We start from the raw sequence: 15,445 nt of genomic DNA on the forward strand, positions 1-15,445 counted from the left end.
TTCATCTTTCTGTAAGCTTTTGAGTTCCACATTTTTTATTTACTTCCCCTACTCCCCACAATAAAAGTATCATCATGTTTAATATATTCATATTAGTTATATTGTAATAGAAGAATCAGATCTAAAGGGAAATAAACCATAAAAAAGAAAGAAAAGCATGAAACAGATATTAAAAATTATATGCTTTTTTCCGCATTTAGCCTCCATAGTTTTTTCTCTGGTTGTGGATAATAACTTTATATATGTTAACTCATTTGATCATCACAACTATATGATGGGGTAGATAAAGCAAGAATAAATGTTTCTTCTCAAGACATGGACAAGGGGAATGCCCCAGCATAATCCTTCTTTTCCCATTGCTGTCCCTAGGGAGGGAAAATTTGATTTTCAGTTTAACTCTGATCTTATATAGCATAATCCCACCAAGTTCCAAGTATCAATCTCCCTGAACTTGTGCCCTGGCACCTTGACTTCCCAAGGCTTCCTCACAGGGACAGTAATATTATTCAGTTTGGAATCCCAGCTTCACATTACCATGACTTGAGTTCATATGTCTATGTACTTTCTACTCTCTGTACCTAGAACAGAAAAGGATAAACCAAAGAAAGCAAAACCTAAAACCTATTTCATGGGGTTCTAGAGACTAGCTTAGTGCAGGATGCCCATGATGCAGCCAAACAAGACTTTCAGCTTTATATTCCATCAGAAAGAGAGAGCAAGAGACTGTCCCATTATGGTAGTTGCACTCTTCAGTCAATGGAAAAATAGTTGCTCCTCCTATAATGTGGCAGAGGAACACAGAAAGTCTTCCCCCAGAAGCAAGTCCCTCATATCTCCCTTATGAATGTATCCATTTCAGGAGATCTGAACCTACACCAACATCTATTATATATGTATTTAAAAACTTTATTTTGAGAAGGCATCCGTAGACTTCAGCACACTGCCAAAAATGTCCATGACACACAAAAAGGTAAAGAACACTTGATATAAAAGAAATTCTTCCATTTGGACTCTGCTTTGGATTTCTTCTATGATAGTGGAAAATATCTTTGGCAAGAAAATCTCTGCATTATTTTATATTTCACTTGAGGAATTAATCAGAAAGCTTCTAATGTTTTTGCATTTGTTATCTTATGGTTTTAGAATGAATTAGCCCCTACTGGGTTCTCTAGCACATCCTCTAACAATAATGCTTGCTCTCCCCATTCCTTCCCTTTAAAGGTAGAATTTTGGGGCATCTAGGTGGCGCAGTGGATAGAGCACCAGCCCTGGAGTCAGGAGTACCTGAGTTCAAATCCAGCCTCAGACACTTAATAATTACCTAGCTGCGTGGCCTTGGGCAAGCCACTTAACCCCATTTGCCTTGCAAAACCTAAAAAATAAAATAAAGGTAGAATTTTGCTCTCTTGAATAAAATAAAATAAAATAAAATAAAATATTACTTTATCAATCAATCTCTGAATTTTATTTATTAAATAACTATTATGTGTTAGACTCTATTTTAGACACTGGTGAAACAAAGACTCATCTGAACTGACATTCTGCATGTGTGTGTGTGTATATGTGTGTGTGTGTGTGTGTGTGTGTGTGTGTATGTGTATGTGTGTGTATTTGTTGGGGGGGGGGGGAGGGAGATGAAGAGAAATGATAGCAGCTGGAGAGGATTAAGAAAGACTTCATGTACAAACTGGCATTTGACCTGACTTGATGGAAATTCTGGGTATTCCAAGAAGCTGAGAGGTTCAGAAGGAGTGCATTCCAAACATAGGAGACAGCCAAGTGTAAAGGAGACAGGAGATAGAGTGTCATGAATGAAGAATAGCTAAGAGGCCATTTTAGTTGAAGTTTATTGTCCAGTCATTTTTCAGTTATTTCTGATTCTTTATGACAGCAGTTGAGGTTTTTCTTGGCAAAGATACTGAATCGGTTTGCCATTTCTTTGTCTAGTTCATTTTAATCAGATGAGGAAATTGTTGCAAACAAGTTGAAGTGACTTGCCCAGAGTCACACAGCTAGGAAGTACCTGAGACCAGATTTGAACTCATGAAGATGAGTCTTCTTGATCCCAGGCCAGACCCTCTATACACTATGCCACCTAGCTGCCCCCTTAGTGCTGTAGTCTACTGTAGACTGTGACATGGAAAACCTTCCTTTTTCCTTTCTAATTGTCCTCATTAAGAATGTCTTCAATGCATATGCCAATTAGTTAAAAAATATTTTATATAATTGAGGAAAATAGGCATATGAGATAATTGTTACTGATATTCTCATATCTCCAAATTACCTCATGGCTTCCTCAAAGCATTTCTCTGCCAAATATCTTTTCCCTAGTTTGAATAAGCAAATATCCTTTTTTGTTTATTGTTGGGTATCTATGAGTGCTTCATTGTGTTCCATTATCAGATGTAAACCAGGGAACTGACCTGAGTCAGCCTGACCCAACCTGGAATAATCCATTATTATCTATTCATAGATACTTGATCTATTATTATCCCCATTTTGCAGATGAAGAAAATGAGGCTAAAGAGAATTGTGATTTTCCTAAGATCTTACAGTCAGAAAGCATCTTGAATGGGATTTGGACTCAGGCTTTTCTAACACCCAGACCTGTCCTCTTTTTTGATATTGTTAATGAGGTCTGAAGTATTGCACTTTGGTTTGGTATCTTCTTCTTTTTCACATACCTTGAGAATTAATCCTTCAGTGCTCTCAAGATTGTGTTGCCCCAGTATCAATCTTCTCTGTTTGTATGTTGAATCATAACTTCTGAGCTAGAAGAGAGCTCAGGAGTCTAGTATTAACCCCTATTATGCTGATAAGGAAACTGAGGTCCAATGATTTGTCTCAAGTTACACAGAGAAGCAGCACAATGTGGTGGGATTTGAATTCAGGTCTTCCTACTCTAGCGCTCATGTTTTTCCATCATGCCAGGCTGTTAGAGCTGCCCTAGCTGCTTTTCCATCTTTATTTTCATGCAAGTTGTTTCTTTTCCCTTGTGTGGCCTTTCTAGAACTATAATGTTTTTGACCAAATGTGGGTCGGCTCTACCATCCATGATTTTAAAAAGAAGTCATTCTAACAAACTTTATTAGTTTCTTTTGTTTTTTATTTCTTTGTTGGACTCCTTCTAGTTTCATTGTAAATGCCTATGAGATGACTTTGTTCAGTTGGGACTGTTTTTAAGCTTTCTTTAAACCTGTTTTATTCTCCCCCACAACCTCCTTGTTTATGAGGCAGTACTGCCCTTAATCTTCCACTATCTTTCTCTGGGAAGTTTTATAGTGAAATTACTTTGGCACAAATGACTCCCAGTGCCAGCCCATTTATTTTTATAGGATTACAGGATTGAGATCAGGAGAGAACATTATAAATCACATAACCTAGCTTCTTAATTTTGAAGATGAAGTTTATATTGATTGTTGTTTTCTGAAGGTCATATAGAAAGTATCAAAATTAATATTAAAATCCAAGTTCTCTGATAACAAATTCAGTTATCTGCTATCTACTTATGACACTAATTTTAGTGAATTTTACCCAAGTGGGCTTTGTTGTCATTTTCTAGTCATTTTCAGGAGAGAAATGAGTCGTCCTTTTTATCCTTTTCCCCATCCCTGTAAATCATTGGCCCAAGTCCTCTCTGTCTTCTCTAAACTGACTCATGTTCCCATTTTCTCCTCATCCTTAAAATGGATAGAGCATAAGCTTCTGTCCTTCCCATATCACCTTGTGGATCCCCAAACTGCATTTTGGAAGGTGAGTTCTATGCTTAGTGACAGGCCTCAGTTTCCATGTCTATAAAATGTGGACCAGATTATCTCTCTAAGGACCAGAAAAGTTCTTGTTCAGACTCTACAGTGCTGCTTGACCTTCAATTTTGTGATTTGTATTTTGGTTACTGACCTAGACGTTTTCCAAATACTACTCCTAATTCAAGACTTCCTTGTGGAACCTTGCTGCCCCAGCTGGGAAGGCTTAATTAAATTCAGGCCATCACTTGGTCATAAGGGCTGCAGAGAGAAGAAATAATATAATTTCAGAACCATCCTTGATTTCTATTTTTTTTAGGTTGTTTGCAAGGCAAACAGGGTTAAGTGGCTTGCCCAAGGCCACACAGCTAGGGAATTATTAAGCGTCTGAGACCAGATTTGGATCCAGGTACTTCTGACTCCAGGGCCGGTGCTTTATCCACTACGCCACCTAGCTGCCCCGATTTCTATTTTTTATTTTAAATATCTACTGGTGCTTTTCATTATTAACGCAACTTTTAAGTGCAGAATTCATTTAATAAGTTTAATAAATTCATTAAATAAAAAACTTAAGATTTTGAACTGGAAATACTCTTAGAGATCATCTAGTCTACCCCCTTCATTTTGCAGGTGAGAAAACTGAGGTCAAGAGAAGGTACCCTGTTACCCAGGCAGCCACGTTTTGTTCCCTTGTATAATTTTTATTTTCAATGTAAGGACATAAAAGCTATTTCAAAATTCCATTGTAGGTGGTGGTAGAGATGTCAATTTTTAATCAAATTTTCCTGGATATTTCAAATTTGAAGCTGGTAGAGGATATAGACTGGCCTTCTCTTAGCGGCCTAAACACGTGAGACTAAAATTCCATTTCTATAATTTCGTTCACACAGTGAGCTTTATGATCTTAGAAGATGGAATACTGTGTTATAAATATTAAAATACCCCCTTTAATTTCCTGACCTTTTCATAGGTTAATACCATGTCTTTTTTATGATGGGTGCCTAAAAGGGACAGAACCTGAGAAAATATGATGGTGGGGCCCTTGAAATTCAAAGAACTCTATTTTGGGTGAGTTCTCCACTTGTACCAAAAACAAAAGTCAAGGATAGAGGGTAACTTTAGTTGTTTTCCTTTGTGAAATTGAAATACACAGTCTATTAAGAGAAGTTTCAATATTCAGTTGGTTAATATTAATAAACTGTGATTCCATGAAAATTAATTATCAGAGGTAGTCAAAGAGACTGAGAAGAAAGATTTTCTTTGTAAAAAGAAAAAGGAAAGAGCTGATGGTAGATAGGACTGATGACTTGCCTCCTTACCAGGATGTGCCATTTCTTTTATGGGTTGGGGAACAGGATGAGAAAATGCTACATGCCTTTTGCTTGGAGAAGCTCACAAAGCACATCATTTGTCAGCAGCAATATGAAGATGAAGAATAAATAAAAATGAGAGGGAGTCAAAGAGAAAAAAATAAAATAGCCAGTCTTTCTGATATAAAGGATGAGAAACAGAAAATATAGAGGCATACACCCAGTGAAAATACCAAAGTTAGAAAAGCTGAAAGAAAAATGAATACATGTTTGGGGACCCTGAGATCAAATAGACCAGTTAAAAGCACATGAAACAATAGAGAGAATACTGGATATCTAACCAAGGCAGCTGAGTCTGAATCCTGTCTCCATGTGTGGCCTTGGGCATGTTATTTAACCTCCTCTCTAGGCCTGGGTTTCCTCATTTGTCAAAAGAAGGGGTTAGACTCAAATAGTCTTTATAGTTAAGTTTTCAACTATTAATCCTTTGATCCACATTTCAAATTATTGTTTTGATAATTAAGGCAATATTAGTCATGAAGGGAAAAGTCAAAGGAAAAAGAAATTATCGAAAATTTGGAACCTGCTATGTCATTTAAGAACAAAACAAAGGCAGTGAGTGACTTCTCATTTCAGTTCCCTTGTTAATGTATTGAATGCTTTAGCTTTTTTTACAAGGTCTTTCTGGACAACAATATTTAAAAGAGTTGTTGACTACAATTCATTAATTACAAAGAAACTAATTAGAACCAAATTGTTTCAAGTTACTGAATAGGTACATTTGAGGAAATGATGTCATAGTAAAGATTTAGTGTCATGGTTTTCCTCTGTATTAATGAAAAGGAAGTTATTTTTGTCCTCTGAGTGCCTGTTTTCTATTTTTTTCATGTTGAATGTCAGACACATATATTACATCATTATAAAGTTATGTTTCACATTGATAGTAAGACATTCTAATACTATTTTCCTATTCAATTCAGAGGAAGAAATGAAGTGAAAAAATACTTCAAGCATAGAATTAAAAATTATTAGTGGGAAACACAATTATTGAAAAAAAGTTACAATTACTTTTTAATTCTTTTCAGTCTAATGTCTGACCACCTCATTCACCTGAAACTAATTTCTCCAAAGATACTAATGATCTCTTAATTGCCAAGTCTAATTGCCTTTTTTAATGGTCATCCTTTATCACCTCTGTGTAGCATTTGCCACAGTGGCCATTCTCTCCTCTTATGTAATCTTTTCTCTCTGGGTTTTTGCAAAATTTGAACACTCCTCAATCTTCTGTGCTTATCCCCTAAGGCTCTGCCCTGGACCTTCTTCTCTACAATCTTTTACCTTGGCTTCCATGGACTCAGTTATCAGCTCTACATACATGACTGTCAGATCTAGATAACCTTCCCTGGTATCTTTTATAAAGTGTAGTATCATATCACCAGCTGCCTATTAGATGTTTTGAACTGAATATATTGTATTCGTCTCAAATTCAAAACAGAACTCATTTTCTTTCCCCTTCCAAAACTACTGCTTTTCTAATTTCTTTTTAGGACCACAATTTTTCTAGGCTTTCACCCTCAATATCATCTTCTACTCCTTACTCTTACCCATTCCCATGTATCAAATCATTTGCCACATCTTGCCATTTCTTTCTCCATAATATCTCTACAATATATCCCCTTTTACTCACAAAATCATGTCTATTCTGGTTTAAAAGATTTAATTCTCATCACTTCTTGCCTAAACTAATGTTATATCTTTCCATTTGATCTCCTTTCCTCTAGTATTTTCCTGCTCCATTTTTCTCCCCATTCAGTCACCAGATTTGGGTTTTCTTTAAAATTCAGTTCTGACCAAGTCGCCTGCCCCCTGTCAACTTCAATGGCTCCCAGTTACCCTTAAGTAGCAACCTGATCTCAATCTACTTTTGTAGTCTTATTTAACATTCCTTCTTTTTATGCTTTCTATGCTTTATTTATTTTATTCTTCTTGCTATTCCTTACATGAGACAGTTCATTTTTCATTTCTGTCTTTGTGCTGCCTGTACCTCATACCTGGAATGTATTCTCTCACCTTGTCTTCACTTCTTGGAAAATTTGGTTTTCTTCAAAACTAAGTCAAGTGAGATCATTCTTTGTGAGATCATTCTTCATTCCCCTAACTGCTAAGATTTTCTTTTTCTGTGTTTTTTTTTTAATTTTTGCAAGGCAGTGGGGTTAAATGGCTTGCCCAAGGTCACACAGCTAGGTAATTATTACCTGTCTGTGATCACATTAGAACTCAGGTCCTCCTGACTCCAGGGCCAGTGCTCTATTCACTGTGCTACCAGCTGCCCCCAAGATTTTTTTTTTTAAAGGTATCCTTGTTTATGCTTTGTATGTATTTTCTATATACTTGTATTGATTCTTATTGTCTTTTCTGTTAGCTCTTGTCTTAAAGGAACTTACATTGAGTTTCCTTTTTGTCTTTGTAGCCTTATTACCTAGAACACAGTACTTCATACATAATAGGTACCTAATAAATGTTGATTGATTGCCTGATTGGTTTTCTTGTTAGAGAAAATGTCCTTTGAATCATATACTTTTTTATTTTAAAAGTCTGATCATGATTACCTCAAGTTTCCATATTTCACAGATCTCCTTTACTTCTGTTTCTCCTCTAATTTTCTATCTCCCCCATCCTTCCTTTGCACTTTAGCTCAAATAGTGAAATAGGACTTAAAAAACTTTCATTGATTGTCTTATTATGATTTTGATGAGTGAATTTGCAGGGAAAGATGACTCAGATAAAATGCTTAGTTGCAGCTAATGTTGCCTCTTTTACTTACTCACTGCTTAACTATCTGTGGTCAGACCACTTAACTTTTCTGAGCTTCAGATAACTCGTTAAGACTTACTTAATCTCCCGAGGACCTACCTGTTGGCATGAGGAAGGGCTCCGAGGGGGCGGGGGCGCCGCCCGCCTGCCCCGTGCGGCCCGCCTCGTGGGACTGAGTTGGCGGCCGCAGCTCGCGGGGCACATGGAGGAGTTCGGAGCCAGGACCTACGGCACCGCCGGCCTGGACAACAGGCCCCTGTTCGGGGAAACCTCGGCAAGGGATCGTATCATTAATCTAGTTGTTGGCAGCTTGACATCTTTGCTGCTTCTGGTAACTTTGACCAGTGCTTTTGTGTTCCCTCAACTACCTCCAAAACCACTGAATATATTTTTTGCCGTTTGTATCTCCTTGAGTTGCATTACTACCTGCATACTTATCTACTGGTATCGACAAGGAGATTTGGAACCGAAATTTAGAAATCTAATTTACTATATCATTATATCATATCTTATTACTATATCATCATGTTATGTATATGTGCCAACCTCTACTTCCACGATGTGGGAAAATGATGCTGCCAGTGAATAAAACTAAGACAGTTCTCAGCTACAAATTAAAACTCTGAACAGGAATTCTGGAAAAAGTAAACTGAAGATGAAGCAAGATTATTCAGGAATACAATACATGATTTTCATGTTAAATGCAAATCTAAATTCCTTCTTGTTTGGGAGCTAAGATGTGACATGCTTTTCCATTTTAAAGAGCTGATGGTGCACTTTTGAACATTCCACACGTATAGATTCAGAATGGCACAAGTTCTTTTCACTTTTGAATTTTTTTTTTGTTTTCTTTTTACAATGTACTATAGCACTGGGAGGAGGTTATATAACAAACAACAAGCTGTAAGACAAATATTCTTTTATTTCTGTTAAACTGAATATACAATTATTTTGTTCCCTATGCAACCAACCATTGCTTGTAACTACAATTTCACATTAACAAAAGAAAGCACATTAGATGGTAAAAAAGACAAAACTCTGATTGTGAAAATCTAATTACAATAATAAATAAAATAATTTATACAAAAAAAGACTTACCTAAATCACACAAATCCTTGATATAATTGGAGAACATTTTCTGTTAAAATGATTTTTCCCTTTAAACTTAGTTAAAGGTAGCAATTTAAATTACAAAGTGTTTTAATTTTAACTGCTCAGATAACAGAATTATGGAAATCTTGTTTGCTCTTACATAATTGCTTAACTCCATTTTTTGAGGTGAAATAGCCATAATTGTGACTTATGTCATCATGGAATCATCATAGAACTGGAAGAACTCTTAAAGACCATGACTTTTAATCAGTCAAACTATTTTTTTTGTTTTTTTTTTTTCTTTTGAAGGCAGTGAGGTTAAGTGGCTTGCCCAAAGCCACATAGCTAGGTAATTATTAAGTGTCTGAGGGCTGATTTGAACTCAGGTACTCCTGAGTCCAGGGCCAGTGCACTATCCACTATGCCATCTACCTACCCCCCTCAATTGAACTATTTTAAAATTATTTGCTTTTCACAGCTCAGATACAGCATCAGATTTGATCATATGGACTCTTTAGCATTGTCAAAAGGTGAGATTATAGTCATTGATTATTAGATACCATGGAAAAATATAGTATGTTAACCTATGCTTTTATCTAGAAATATTTAATAAATAATTGAGGAAAAATATAAGGGAAAATACCTTTCAACAGGACTGAATAAAGCCAAGAAAGAAAGACTGTAAGATGTGGAAGTTCACCATGACAAAAATATTCACATTTATGCTCTTATATTCATTTATTTATTCAACAAATCTTTAAATGAGAATACAAATAAAAGAGGAAATAGTTTATGCTTTAAAGAGAACCAACATGGACACAAAGAAATTTTAAAAAGCCATATACACAATTTAAATAGAAAATAATATTGGGGAATAGGAGGAGGCTTATGTAATAATTGAGACTTAAGGAAAGATAGAAATTATACTGGGCAGCTAAGGGGCACAGTGGATAGTGTTGAGTCTGGAGTCAAGTAGACCTGAGTTCAAATTTAGCCTCAAACACTTACCGATTGTGTGACCCTGAGCAAGTAATTAACCCTCAGTTTTCTCAGATGTAACATAAGCTGGAGAAAGAAACATTAAATCACTCCAGGATCTTTGTGAAGAAAGCCCCAAATGGGGTTATGAAGAGTTGAACATGACTGAAATGACTGAACTATAATTGTACTAGGTAGGTGTATGGAGGAAATATATTAAAGGAAGGAGAAAAGGAATGAGAGAAAAGAAGGTATCTAAATGGGAGGTAGAACTAATGATACTAATGATAACCTAAAATGATGATAAACTGCTCACCTGAAATCTCATCACCCATGCAGATTGACTTCCCTTTAATAATCAATACTTCAGCTCCTTCAGTTTCCCCTTTCTTCTAAAAGGAAGGCTGGAAGGTAGAGCCACAAACTTCTCCCAAAACTTTCCTTTATAAAGAGCTCAGAACTTTCCAGGTAACTCCATCAATGGCTCTATTTAATTTCTACTTCATGAATATCATGATCCCCAACTCAAACTGCAGCACTTCCATTTTCCCCCAAGCAGAGCCAAGTACCCTATGGTGTCTCACTTCTTACTTTTCATGCATTATCTGTAAGCTCCTTGAGGGCATGGTATACTTTTCTTTTTTTTCTCCTAGAACTTAGCATATTAAACACAAAAAGTTGGATGCTAGTAAACAACAATTTTTTTTAAAGCATAGTAAAATTTTTTCCTGGAAGTTATGTGAGCTTAATGATTATATCCTTGTAATGTGATATCATGAGCAACTTTAGCTTAATTCCCTCATAAAAATGAGAGGTAGAAGATATTCAAATTTGCTTTTCCAAACTTTTAAAATTCATTCTGTGTTGGAGCAGCCATGCATAGCTTGGATTTGAGGTACAGTATAGCCTTATATTTTTTTTTAGGTTTTTGCAAGGCAAATGGGGTTAAGTAGCTTGCCCAAGGCCACACAGCTAGGTAATTATTAAGTGTCTGAGGCTGGATTTGAACCCAGGTACTCCTGACTCCAAGGATGATGCTTTATCCACTTTGCCACCTAGCCGCCCTAGCCTTATATTTTGAAATGTGTTCTATCATATGACTTTAGGTTCATTGTTGAGTGAAATAAAATTAGTAATCTGAAGTAATTGTATGGTTAGGATCATGCAGTGAGGCATGTATGATAGATGAAATAGTGGGAAAATGCTTCCTGTGCAGCTTATTTTATTGTGTCCTTGGTGAATCATTTGTAAAATGAGAAAGCCAAATTGGTTACCTTTCAAATCTCTTCTAGTTCAAAAATCAAAAAGCTCATGTCCCTAAATTGTAAAATTTAAAAGTGATTGTTAATCTGGAATGACTAACATGAACTGATGCAAAGTGAAGTGAGCAGAACCAGGAGAACATTGTATACAGTACAATATACAGTATAGCAGTATTGTATGATGAAGAACTATAACTATTCTCAGTAATACATCCAAGACAACACTAAAGGATTTAGGATGAAAAATGCTATCCTCTTCAAGAGAAAATGCTATCCTTCCTCAAGAGAAAAAACTGCTGGAATCTATGTACAGTCTGAAGCATACCTTTTTACTTTTTTTGTTCTTTATTTTCTTTTACTACATATTAATATAGAAATGTTTTGCTTGACTTTTTCATCATATATATATATATATATATATATATATGTCACATCACTTGTCTTCCCAATGAGGGAGGTAAAAAGGAAAGGAAGAGGGGGGAATTTGAAAGTCACAGTTTTAGAAATGAATATTAGAAATTGTTTTTACATGTAATTGAGGGAAATTTAAAATACTAAATAAAAATTATTAAAAATCTTCATTTTAAACTCTTTTGATAGAAGTAAAAAGTGATGATTATACTTTAAGCAGCATTTGGGAAAACAACAGTATTTGCCAGAAAGCAAATTAGCCTTTTAGAAAAAGGGCAAAGAAAGCACTTTGCTTTTGCCTATGAGGAGTGAAAGTCAGTGGAGGGTGAAAACTCCCCCAATCTAGAAGATATTTCATGTAAATTTTTCTTTAATTACATAGGATTATGATTGATGCAAATAAAAACTATGCTTAAGATTTTATCCAAGAACATCATTTTGGCCTGGGACAATGTAGATTTTTGGGTATTGGGATAGAAATGGAGTAACTACACTTTCTGTGCATACTTAGTTTATAAAAATAATCTCTTTGAAAGCACATTTTCAAGCCAAGAAAAGGCAGAGTTTCTGAACTATTTCTAGGCTTTCTTAGTTCAGCCAAAGAACTTGATTTTAACACAATACATAACCTTATCTTTTCACTCAAAAACAAACAAAAACATATCTTTCCCCAGGAATGCAGGCATTAGTCATAAGCCCTATCCTTCCCTCCCCCACTGGAAAATCCTTCCTATGTCTGCAGTGCTTCCTCAGTGATGTATGGAACGGAAGTGATGCAGCATTTCTGCAATGTTGGCAGTTATAATTAGTCGATCTTTTTTAGAAAGCACTCAGGAATCCCATAGTGCTCCCTGCTTACAAAGGTGCCACTATGCTATTGACTAGAGCTTTGCTGTCAAATTGTAATTTGGGACTGTGATAAAAGCTTGAGATTTGACTCTTAGATTCTGAAGCAACTGTTACCTTTTTTGTTCTGGTCATTTAGAGATCCTAGAACACTGGTATTCTGTTTACAGACACAATATGAGTTGACCCTTTTTGTTATGAGCCTTTAATATCTTTGGAACAATTTATTCAGTGAGTTTTTTGTGAATCGAACTCCATGAAATTCTTCAATTGCCAGTCCAACCATGTCAACCCTTACTAAATAAACTCAAAGGTTTGTGATCACCCTTAATCAGACAACACACATTTATTAAGTGCCCACTGTGTCACACACTGTACCAAGTGCTTGGAATACAAATATCCCCATAATATAAATATCTCTGGCTTTAAAAGGCTTTCACACTAGGACCCAACCTATCTTTCCAGCTCTATATATTTTACTCCCCTTCCCACACTATAGGGTAGACAAAGTAACCTCCTTTACTTTTCTCATGCACAACACTCTATCATTTCCATTGTTGTTGTGATTTGCCCTCAGTTCTCCAAGAAGATCATGACATCAGGATGTGATGCCATGACATGCAAATGAATTTGGATTTAAGTGAGGTGGGGTAAAGTCACCAGCTTCACTTCCTCTTTCAGAGCCATCTAGGTTCAGTGGCCATATATATATGTGGATCAGGACTGCTGGACATGGCTCTGCATGCAGTGGAGATCTTGGCCTTTTTTAAGCTAAGGGTCTCAGTTTGATTGAGGCATCCCATCCAGGGATTTAAGGGATCTGGGAAGGGAAGACCCTTAGTGTTTCTGGCTCAAAGACAAACAATTGACTATTTACATCACTGTGAGTCAATAAGGACCCAAACAAAGTGAGGCTTGACCTGGAATCTATTGTTGACCAATCAGTGAGATCCATTTGCATATGTAGATGGAGTTCTCCCTCATTCCTAGGACTATTAACCTCTTAAAATCTCTGTGTCCTTCAAAATCCTGTTTAAGCATTATCTTCTACATAGTATTTTTTCTGACCTCACTTCCCACTCCCCCCAAAAAAGTCCATCTTATATTTATATTTTTTTTAGGTTTTTTTGCAAGGCAATGGGGTTAAGTGGCCCAAGGCCACACAGCTAGTTAATTTTTAAGTGCCTGAGGCAGGATTTGAACTCAGGTACTCCTGACTCCAGGGCCGGTGCTATCCACTGCACTACCTAGCCCACCCCCTTATATTTATTTTTTATATGTTAAATATACAAAATATACTTGGGCATGTATTCATATATGTATATGTAGGTATGCAATAAAAACTTCTAGTGTTCCTATATATGTATAGTTTTACATATATATACATATAATAAACTTGTGGGTATATAAATACAGCTATATACTTGTACATATATACATATATACATATACACACACACACACACACACACACACACACACACATATATATATATATATATATATATATATATATATATATATATCCAGATAAACTTATATGTCTATGCAGGTATATATACTCACAATACATCTATGCTTATAAAGGATCTACTTATACATATATATGTGCACATATGCTATATATAACTACTTTATATCTACATATAAAATTGCGGTGTAATTATATACTTATATACATTTATATATCTATATATGTGCATATAAACTTAAATGCATACTTGTAAACATCTATATGTATCTATGTATAATGTATGTATATGTGTTTTATGTATGTATATACATCTAAAAGCATACCAGTTATATCTAGATATTGTTCACTTGGTTTTTTTCAGTCATGTCCAACTCTCTGTGATTCTATTTGAGGTTTTCTTAGTCACACAGCTTGGAAGTATCTGAGATCAGATTTAAACACAGGAAGAGAATTCTTCCTGACTACCAGTCTAGTGCTCAATCCACTGCACCACCTAGTTGCCCATATACTTATAGATAGTTATATATATATATATATATATATATATATATTTGCATATATATATAAATATGTATATATTCAATTTTTGTCTTTGTATTCTCATGCCTAAAAGAGTATCAAAATAGGTCAAAAAAGAATCTGTGATCATCCTGGGGAATGTCTGGTGTGGAAAATCCCTCTGTCAAAACCTTGCTCTGACTTAGCAGAAAAGTCCTAAGAAGATGCTTTGGGTACTTAGAAAGTATGTGTCTTGCCTAAGTCACCAACCAAGAAGTGTCAGAGCCAAATTTTGAAGCTAAATTTTTAATTCCTGACTGTTGGTGTTTTATCCACTGTGCCATGAAAAACTCTGTAGATATATAGCTTTCATTGTTTTATTTTTGTTCCTTTTTAATTTTTGCTCCATAAATTGCCCCCAGACTTCTCTCTACAGCTCCTGTCTTGAAGTTTTTCTTATAAGTGCTAGAAAGTAATGAGAAAATTGAGACTTTGTCCCAAGTGAGGAGTAGAGAGGCAGTGAGAGTTGGGAGGCAGTGTTGGTAGTGGTAAGATGGCAGTTTTGGTGGGGAAATGGCTAGAAGATTTTCATTTTCTGTTTTGTTCATGGCTGCCAGTGTTGGAGAAACCTTTGAACTTGTTGGTTGGTAGTTTACATCACTTGGGGCTCCTTTGAAGAGCTAATTATGCATATTCATATTTTTAATAAACATTCCATATTGTTCCTATTATGTTAAAAACACTATAGTCCCTGACCTTGAGGAGTAGTTTATAGTCAGTAGAGGATGTAAAACTTGGATAATGGAAAATAATAGGATAAGTACATAACAGAGAAACAAAGTATTATATGTAAGTGAAGAAGAAATTGAGGTTACTTCCTCTTGGAACAAATCATAGAAGGCTTTGTGGACAGGGAGGCAGCAACTGGGTTTAAGTTGGATAGAGTTTCAATGAGAGATGGAAGAGAGGAGGGCATTTTTGTACTGTGTACCTCAGACTCTCATTGAGAATAGG

At 35.7% G+C, this 15,445-nt stretch overlaps 1 protein-coding gene and 1 pseudogene across 5 annotated transcripts in view; both read left to right on the forward strand.

Moving 5' to 3' along the window:
- The window catches only part of HECW2 (HECT, C2 and WW domain containing E3 ubiquitin protein ligase 2), a 449,633-nt gene that overhangs the window by 212,906 nt on the left and 221,282 nt on the right, over positions 1 to 15,445 (forward strand). The gene's annotated exons all lie outside the window — the stretch shown is intronic.
- LOC141507603 (transmembrane protein 243-like) lies at positions 8,073 to 11,521 on the forward strand (annotated as a pseudogene).

This window comes from Macrotis lagotis, chromosome 1, assembly GCF_037893015.1.
Source record: "Macrotis lagotis isolate mMagLag1 chromosome 1, bilby.v1.9.chrom.fasta, whole genome shotgun sequence".
Classification (NCBI taxonomy): domain Eukaryota; kingdom Metazoa; phylum Chordata; class Mammalia; order Peramelemorphia; family Peramelidae; genus Macrotis; species Macrotis lagotis.